This window comes from Poecile atricapillus, chromosome 2 (genome assembly GCF_030490865.1).
Source record: "Poecile atricapillus isolate bPoeAtr1 chromosome 2, bPoeAtr1.hap1, whole genome shotgun sequence".
In the NCBI taxonomy this organism is placed as follows: domain Eukaryota; kingdom Metazoa; phylum Chordata; class Aves; order Passeriformes; family Paridae; genus Poecile; species Poecile atricapillus.
In genome coordinates, this window is record NC_081250.1 from 114294597 (window position 1) to 114303632 (window position 9036).

Consider the following 9036-nt stretch of genomic DNA (forward strand, 5'->3'; position numbering starts at 1 on the left):
TAAGCACCTAAACTGCAGCCCTTCTGTTGTGCTTGTTTTCTCTGAAAATTCACCCTAAGAAACCTCCCCTGGAAAAGTTTTATTAGAGCAAAGTCAATAAAAAATAATTTCAGTTTTCACAAAAGAATTCTTCCCAGTCATGAGTACAACTCTCGCAGCTGCATCCTAGGGCATCGTTGTATGCTAATTATTGGGACGTGGTAAGCTCTGTTTGCTGTTTACAAAAATGAAAGCATAGGCAGGAACTTTTTCTGTCAGCTGTCAAAATTAGAAATAAGGTAGTTTTCAGTGAAGAAGTTTCTGGCAAGCTGTCAACCAGAAAATTGAAAATCAGAAAGAGAACATTTATCAGACGGGAAAAACAAGTGTAGCATTTAGGTACATGCTTAATGGAAGGCTTGGTTTCGCTGCATACAGCTCGTCAGTGTAGAGTGGAAACAAACAGAAATGTGTATCTGCTTGGGAGAGAAGGCAGGGAAGACTTTAGCTGACAAGGGAGAAAGTGCTGCGGGAATTTGCAGGAAGGTCTAACGCATCCAGTTTAACTTGTTTATTAACAAGTGGGAAATTTTGGATATAGCTCCCAGTCAAAGCCCTTTTCTATCTGTCTTTTTTCACATATCTACAAGGAAATTCTCCTTACTCTTGCTACACCAGTGTATTTGTCTCCACTGAGGACAATGAAGAATGTTGAACTGGAAAAGATTTCATCAAGAACCACAAAACTACAAACAAAAGTTTGTAGTATTCATCATGTCAAATCGGAGTGTTGCTCTAGCAAAATCAATGTCTTTCTATCACAGAGGCAGTGACTCTGCAGATGGAAAATCACCACACTTCTGAACCCATCATACATATCAAAAAGCACATTTAACCACCTAATTTCTCACTGACTTTCAACACCAGGTGCATTTTGAAGCATGACATCTGATAATAGTTTTCTAGCAAAAACATGTACTGAGGGAAACAGATATAAAGAGCCTTCATACTGAGAGCACGGGATGTGTTAGGAATATATGCAAGGTTTACAAATGACAATCCAGATGAAAGGAATCTAAGACCACTTAAGGAAAAATTCCTTTATTCCCTATGAATGCAATAGAAACACAGAATCTTAGAATGGTTTTGGTTGGAAGGAACCTTAAAAATCATCTAGGTCCAACCCTTCTGCCATGGGCAGGGACACCTTCCACTAGATGAGGTCAGAGCCCCATTCAACCTGGCCCTGAACACACCCAGGGATGGGGCATCCCCAGCCTCTTTGGACAACCTGTTCCAGTGCCCCACCACCCCCACAGAGAGCCTCTTCCCCATACCCAATAAAAACCTACTCCCTTTCAGGAGCTGTTCCCCACGTCCTTGTAATACAAGGATGTCAATACGTCACAATACGTCACTCCTCAGCTCTCTAGTGGGCTCTCTTTAAGCACTGGAAGGCTGCCCCAGAGCCTTCTTTTCCCCAGGCTGAACAGCCCCAGCTCTCTCAGCCTGTCCTCATAGGAGAGGTGTTCCAATGCTCCAGGTGCTCTGATCATAGTCATGACCCTCCTCTGGAGTCACTCCTACAGGTCCTCATTTGTCTCGTTATGGACTTTTGGGTTAGGTTCTTTTTCCGTTTGAACTGAAGATTGACGAGAGGGAGGCAGTTTTCTCTTGTTCAGTCTCAGTTGTTTATTCTTTTCTTATCAGCATTACAAGGTACATGGAGCTATGTGCACTATGATAGAAAGGGGTAAAATGGCTCACAAAGATCCTCTTTAAGGTCTTTTATATGTCCATTTACCCAATTAACAGATGCCAACTAAATTATTTTTCTTAGTGACCCAATGACCCAACACCTGTGTACTGCACTGTGGCATTCTTTATCCAATCACTTACTACCACCTAAAAACCTCTAGGAGAAGAACATGAAGAAGAAAGAAGAAGGACAAGAGACAACACTAAATCCTCCATCTTGCCTTTTGCTCTCTAAACTACTTTTTTACCCAGTGATTTAAGAGAACTCTCTAAAATCTACACACACCTTTAACTTTTTCCATTTAACTTTAACATTTGTTCTCATGTATCACCATGAAAACATGCTCATGAATTTCATGTTATACGAAATTCAGTGTTTCTTTGGATCCTAGAACTAAGTATTAGAAACAAGGGCACACACTCTGTATTCCAGACTCTAACACTCATCCTTCTTATTCTGGGGACCCCAGAGCAGGATGTGACACTCCAGGTGGGGGAGAGGGGTTAGAATCACTCTCGAGAGGGAGACAATCACCTGCCTCAACCTGCTGACCCCTCTCCTTCTGATGCAGCCCTGGATACAGTTGGTTTTCTGGGCTGCAAGTGCAGCCAGAAGGTAAGGAAGGAACCATCTGGTGAATTCATGGCACACTAACACCATAAAGCAGAATTTTCCTAAGTAGTGCATTCAGTTTGCAGTTTGGATGCTATTTGTGGAAAACACCAACAGGGAAGACACTGGTTATCTCACCCAGCTAATATAGGTTCTCTTCTCCATCCTTGATAATAATATTTTGTTTTCTCAGAGGCTAGATTGAATGGTGTTCAGATATATCTTTTAAGGGACAGATAATATTAATGTTTCCATTGGCACATCAAGAATGGATTCCTCATCTCAGAGTCTGGGTGCCAGCATGTCAGGCCATCGACAAGATGCCATTTTCCTCCAGAAAATAAGAAAACAAGACTGTGTTTTCCTATTCTCTTATTTTCCATTCCATCTATCATAATGTTTTTCTGAAAGGAAATCCATATTCAGATCAGCTCTATTAATAAACAAGGCAACTTTCCCCAGCTCCTACTCCTTCCCTGCTAAGTAGCAAATTTCCATTCCTTTCCTTCATTTGTTAAAGCAATGACTCAGAGGGTTCCTGCAAGGCTGAAACACCCGGGATGTGTGAAATGTTCATATCAAATCAAGACACTAGACAGCTCACTAATTCATAAAAAACTGCTAATATCATAGTAATCCATAAATATTTTTCTCTCTGACAGATTTTGATCCCTGTTTCTCTTTGTAGGGGAGAGGAAATTCATTCCACAATGCTCACCTCATGAAGACCTCTTCCCCTAAGCAATCACTTTAAAAAAATTACTCTCTAGGCCCTGCCTGAGTTTTTTCCAAGCCTTTAAGAGGAATAAAAGTAAGTGGTAGAGCTAAAATAAAACATATTTTGTTTTTCCATCTGAAAAAAAAAAAGTCTAGCAAACAGTGGATATACATCAACAGAAGGGGTATGCAAAGTCCATGGCCTGTTCCAAACTTTCCAAAGCATCTTCTGGCATGGCATATGCTCTGAAACAAAGCAAACAGCCAAGTCTCTGTGGTGGGTTGACCCTGGCAGGACACTAGGTGCCCACCACAGCTGCTCTATCATTCTCCTCCTCTACTGGGCAGGGCAGATAAAATATAACAAAAGGCTTGTGGGTCAAGATAAGGACAGGGAGACATCACCCAGCAATTATTGGCACAAACAAAACAGACTTGTCTCGGGGGAATTAATTATATTGCCAATCCAATCAGAGTAAGATAATGAGAAATACTTGCTACAGAACATAATGTTTGTCCAATTTTTTTAAGCCACATAAATGAGAAATATGACTCTAAAAACCTTTCTACCTTTTCTTATATAAATTAAGAAACAAGCAAAAATGTTACACATGTTGTACAGTGGTTTTATGAGGGAACCTACTCTGATATATTTATTACATATGTATTGTGTGTAGGATTCCAAATTTGTTTGTTCTGTCCAGAACTGGTATGAAGAGTTAAGCAGGTGAGTTCATGAAAAGAGGTCTATATTACTTATCTGATGCTAATGGGATTTTGAGTTGCAGCTGTGATCTGGGTTATCATTAGATCTATGTGACTTAGCTGCATTTTATTCTCTGTTTAAAATTCATCTACCAGAGTGAAATCAGAAATGTGGTTTCTGTCACACGTAGAGCAATTACTCTTAGTGCAAAGCCTGTGGATAGAAAGGTCTGCTGTTCTGTAAAGAATAGGTAGAATTTAACAGAAATTTTTACAGCAGTAGCACACTTTCTGTGTTTTGCCCAGCTGCCATTTAGTACTACAGAAACCTATAGGCCTATACATGTCCAAATATTTTGCTTTTTTTTTATGCCAAGCCTCTGCCAAACCCAAACTCCTTGCTTAGCTCATCCTTTTGCCTGAGAGTTGTGGTCTGGAAACCTCTGCCACAAGCTTCTTGGGCTTCAACAACGAGTGCAGTTGCAGCTGCTACCAGCTGGTATTCAAGTAGATGAAAATAGCATTCTAATGAAAGCATTAACTCGGGGACACAGTACACATACACCATGCTCGAATCCTGGTCTGAGTCCTACCACATAAGGTTCAAATTTGTATCAATTGCTCAGCTGAAAGCACTGTGAATATGCATATGGAAAATCCTCTGTGTTGCAGAAGGTTTGCTGCAGATGAAAATTGCAGTTTTAAATGGAAAAGCTTCTGTTTTTCACTCTATAAAACCAAATAAAGCCCATCACCATAACTGAAGTGTTCTCCTGGGATGAGAAGACTGCTGTTGTACATGCCTTTATTTTCATTAACTGAATGAAATGACAATAAAGTCTTATTTTGTGAAGAAAAATATTATTTTCATAACATTCTATGTGATCCTATTATTATTAGTATAATTACTTCTCACTTTTATGGCTGCCACTCTGAGGAATCAATTTGTATGTACATCTGGGTTATGGCACTGACAGTAACAAAGCTTTTAAAATGCACAGACACAATTAAGAATCAACTACAGAGTGCAATAGAGTGGCTAAATGTTGCTTTGCCCTGTCAGACAAGAAAAGAGGAACTCCATACCAGGGGGCACTGTATGTGCATACTTACATCTGGGGCAGAATTGTAACACCTGACAGCTCCCATTAGGCAAAAGCACCATATTTTGATATCATTCATACAGCTGGAGGTAATCTCTGAGCTTTAGGCACATATAGGAGTATAGGAATATAGGAATAAAATGGAAGGAAAAAAAAAAAAAAAGAAAAACATAAAATGGATTTGCAGATAACTGTTTTATGCCTATATAATTTCTATGTTTTTGTTTTGTTTTGTTTTGTTTTGTTTTGTTTTGTTTTGTTTTCCCTCACCAAAAAAGAAGACTGGAACTCAAGCAGGAGTTGAAAGAAGAGGGGGAAGAATATACTAGTTAAGCCTAACTTCTATGCAGGAGCTGTCTACTCTAGACACTTCTTGCATCATGACACAAAACAGAGATAAAAAATATCAGGCTGAAGAAAAAAGTGTTCCAGAAGTGCAAAATACCAGCTTACCTGCTACAAATGGCAGCATATTAATGCTAGTTTCAGCTGAACAAAGGCATTTTTCAATTAGGGCAATTTTGGCCATAAAAAATTATGCTTCAGGGAAGACAGAAGGAAGTACATATCCCTAAAATGCATCCTGCCATTCCCAGGGCTAATTAACAGTGGTTTTGACAAGTACATTATAACTTCACAGTACAAGGGTATTTCCACTGATCAGTCAAATATCTGTCCAACAGATACAGACTTTCAAAGCTGTGTTTCAGATATCTGGAAATATGAGATAAATACAGTCAACACATTTTTTTTGCCCATACTAAGCATTTACTGAAGAGCAAGATTTAGTTGCAGGTCTATCATTAGACTCCCTTCATGACTGCTTCCTGGTGTTGCTTTCTGAAGAGCTTCTTGCGCAGGAAAGTATTTTAAAAATTATAGAGGCTGTTTTGGAGACAGACAGCTAAGTATTTACTTTAATGAGAGACAGTTTGGGAGGAAATGCATCAGCAGTAATAAGTACTTTTCTTCCAGGACATGGTGGCCTCTACCAAGAAAGTCAGCTGTATTTCACAGTAGTTTCCAAACTCTCCTTTTACATTGCACTGTTCTCCCACTCTGCCAAAATTTCTGTAGTTCAGTACCTACTGGTTTGTAGTGTTGTCTATTTTGTCTCCATACATCAAGGCCCACTAAATTGTTTGCATTTTCAAAACTTTTAGAACACATTTCAGCTAACTTGAGGAGAAATCAGTTGCTTTATAATAAGTATAAATATATAATATCAGAGTTTATAAATTAAAAGCAAGCAGAAATTTTGTACACTGATACATTGGTTCACACGTGCTCACAGCCTTTATTTTTCGTGTCTCCTAGCTTCTATACACTTTTTCTAAGCACTTTCCTAAACTGCTGTCATTGTCAATACAATTTTCTCATACTGTGTACCCACTAACAAGTCTTCACACCATTAAATCACTAATAGACAATAACACCTCCAGGAGGTTTACTACAGGGTTTGCTGCAACTTAGCAGATGAGTACAAAGCTGTAGGTATTTTTGCTATTCCTTTTAGCAGCGAAGTAGCAACCTAGATTCCTACAGCTATCAGTCGGCCCCAGGGCTTGTTTACTTATGAAGGAGATGGGTATTTCCCTTCTGTAGATCCGTAACATCTGAGATGTTGCCACTGGTACTAACAGAATTGGAAACTGAATAAGACAATTTAGATTTGATGCCAGCTAAAAATCAGCGTTGGAGGGGAAGTACACTGGTAACTTCCAAGATTCTTTTCCAGAAATTATTGTCCTGATTTCAGCTGGGTTATCATTAATTTTCCTCCGAGCAGCAGGTACAGGGCTGTGTTTTGGATTTAGTAAGAGAATATGTTGATAACATACTGATGTTTTAATTGTGGCCAAGCAAGGCTTACCCTGACTTTCCAGTTTCCCATGCTCTTCCAGCAGGCACAAGAAGAGAGGAGAGAGCACAGCCAGAACAGCTGCCCCAGTCTTGCCAAAAGAGATATCCCATGCCACAGGATTTCCTGCACAGTGTGTAAACTGGGAGGAGCTGGCCGAGAGGAACCAGGCACAGTGTCCTTTTTATTACTAATAGTATTAGCATTAGCATTAATATTAGTATATTTTACTTTGTTTCTATTATCAAACTGTTTTTTCCAAACCCACAAGTTTTTTGGAGGGGAGGGAACAGGCAGTGAGAAAGTGACGCCGTTGTTCTTTGTTGCCAGCTAGGGCTAAATCACAGTGGTGTAACCTAAAGCTGAGCAGTCCTTACACACAGTGTAAGGTTTTACCTGTCCCAAAGCAGCAGGGGAAGCAGCTCCTGCTCTCAGCTGCTTCGCTCCAGCAAGCAGCTCCCAATGCTTGCACACTCTCTTGCATTAGCCACACAGCTGGATGTCAAAACACTTTTAACTAAGTGTTCTGAGTCTGAGATCATTCCACCTTGCACGTCAGGGCTTTATGCAGTAACAGTTCCCAAGCCACATGCAGTCCAACAAAAAGAAAAACCCAAGCCAAAATACTTTGATTCAGTCAAATATCAAATCAAATTGAAATACCTTTCAGTCTATCACTCTGGCATTGAATAGATGTACTCACTATATTGTATTGCACACCTGTAAGATGCAGTTAAAAATTATCCAGGCACAATTAATTTTTTTATTTGACAGATTACATAAGTTATCATAAACTCAATCATTTTTGCTGAATCCACATTTTTCTGAAGAAAAAACTTCAATGGGAAGAAAACAGCCATATATTTACAATGATTGTTTGATTAAGAATTGATAAACAATTAAGGAAAATAAAAATCCCAGCGCAATCTCCCTGTCTTCTTTGCAAAGACTTCATTAATTTACCAGAACCAAGAGGAATTCTGGCTCATATTGGTATGTTTTCCCTTTGCCTTTCACAGGAAAAAAAAATATAATTTTCAGTTTTCATCTGAATTTCTCAGCATGTTGAGGTATTGCTCATTAACAAAACTTGGGGTTTCTCAGCATCTGAGCATTATTTCTCTGCCATCTGTTGTTCTGTCCTGAACCAGAACACCAAGTATATTTTCCAAATAAAAGATTTCTCAGTTAAAAGACACAAAAAACACAGAAAGTGAAATATTAACTATCCACACTAGTTGATTGACTGGAGTTTAGGCCCACAAGCAGGTCCGTGACCATGCTTTTGCAGTATTGAATTTTTGGAACCTCCAAAAAGAAAGGGAGGTAAGAGTGGTTGCAGCAAGTACAACTAATTCCCAGGCTTCCTGCATGTCTGCCACATGTTGCCTTCCTCCAGGGCCCATGGGACAGCACAGCATGTCCCTGCTGTCCCTGCTGCCCCATTCCCCACCCAGAGCTACTCCTTGGCCAGTCAACTCCTACCCTGCCTTCACCTCTTGCTGCCTCCAGGAGCCAGCGCAAGAGACAAGGCAAGTCATTGGCCTGGAGTCACAAAGAATGTGAAGTGCTTTGCAATGGGAATTCAGTCATCTCGAGGCAGATCCTGTGAACAAAACCATAGTATCATTTTTAATGCTCTTCCTTGTGTGCTAAAGATACCTTGACCAGTTTTCTGCTGTTGTTCAGTGAAGTGTAGCTTCAAAAGCTGCTCAATTTGACAAGAAAACTTCCGAGACATCTTTCTACTGCATTCAGACTAATTTGGCTGTTAATGATCCATGATAGAAATAAACCTTTAGGACACATTCTTATAACATTTTGCAAGCTTAATTGTTAGGAAGTTATACTTTCCTCCCATTGTGATAGAAATGATGATCTCCTTCTTAAAAACATAAACCTGAAAAAATATTATTAGAAGCCTCCTTTTTGCAAATTAAGAACAATGATTTTTCATTACAATGCAGAGCATTGCACATAATGTGTAGAACAAAAACTCTATTCAAGCACAGACATACATATGCAAAGGATAAGTCATGAACAAGAACATTGGTTATTTTGAATGAAAATAGTTCATTAGATTCTAGTTCTTTCCCATTTCACTTGTTCCTAACTTGATAAACACCTTGGATTTTCAATTTTTGCCTTAAACATTCTTTTTTTGTGGCCATTTAAAGGTCAGGAATTAATTTAGAAAGGTGGATGCATGTTAAAAAAATGAATGAATGACAGAATAGGAGATGAGACTCACTCAGCATCGTGTGAACATCATTCATTTCCCCAGGTAAAGCAAGCATCCT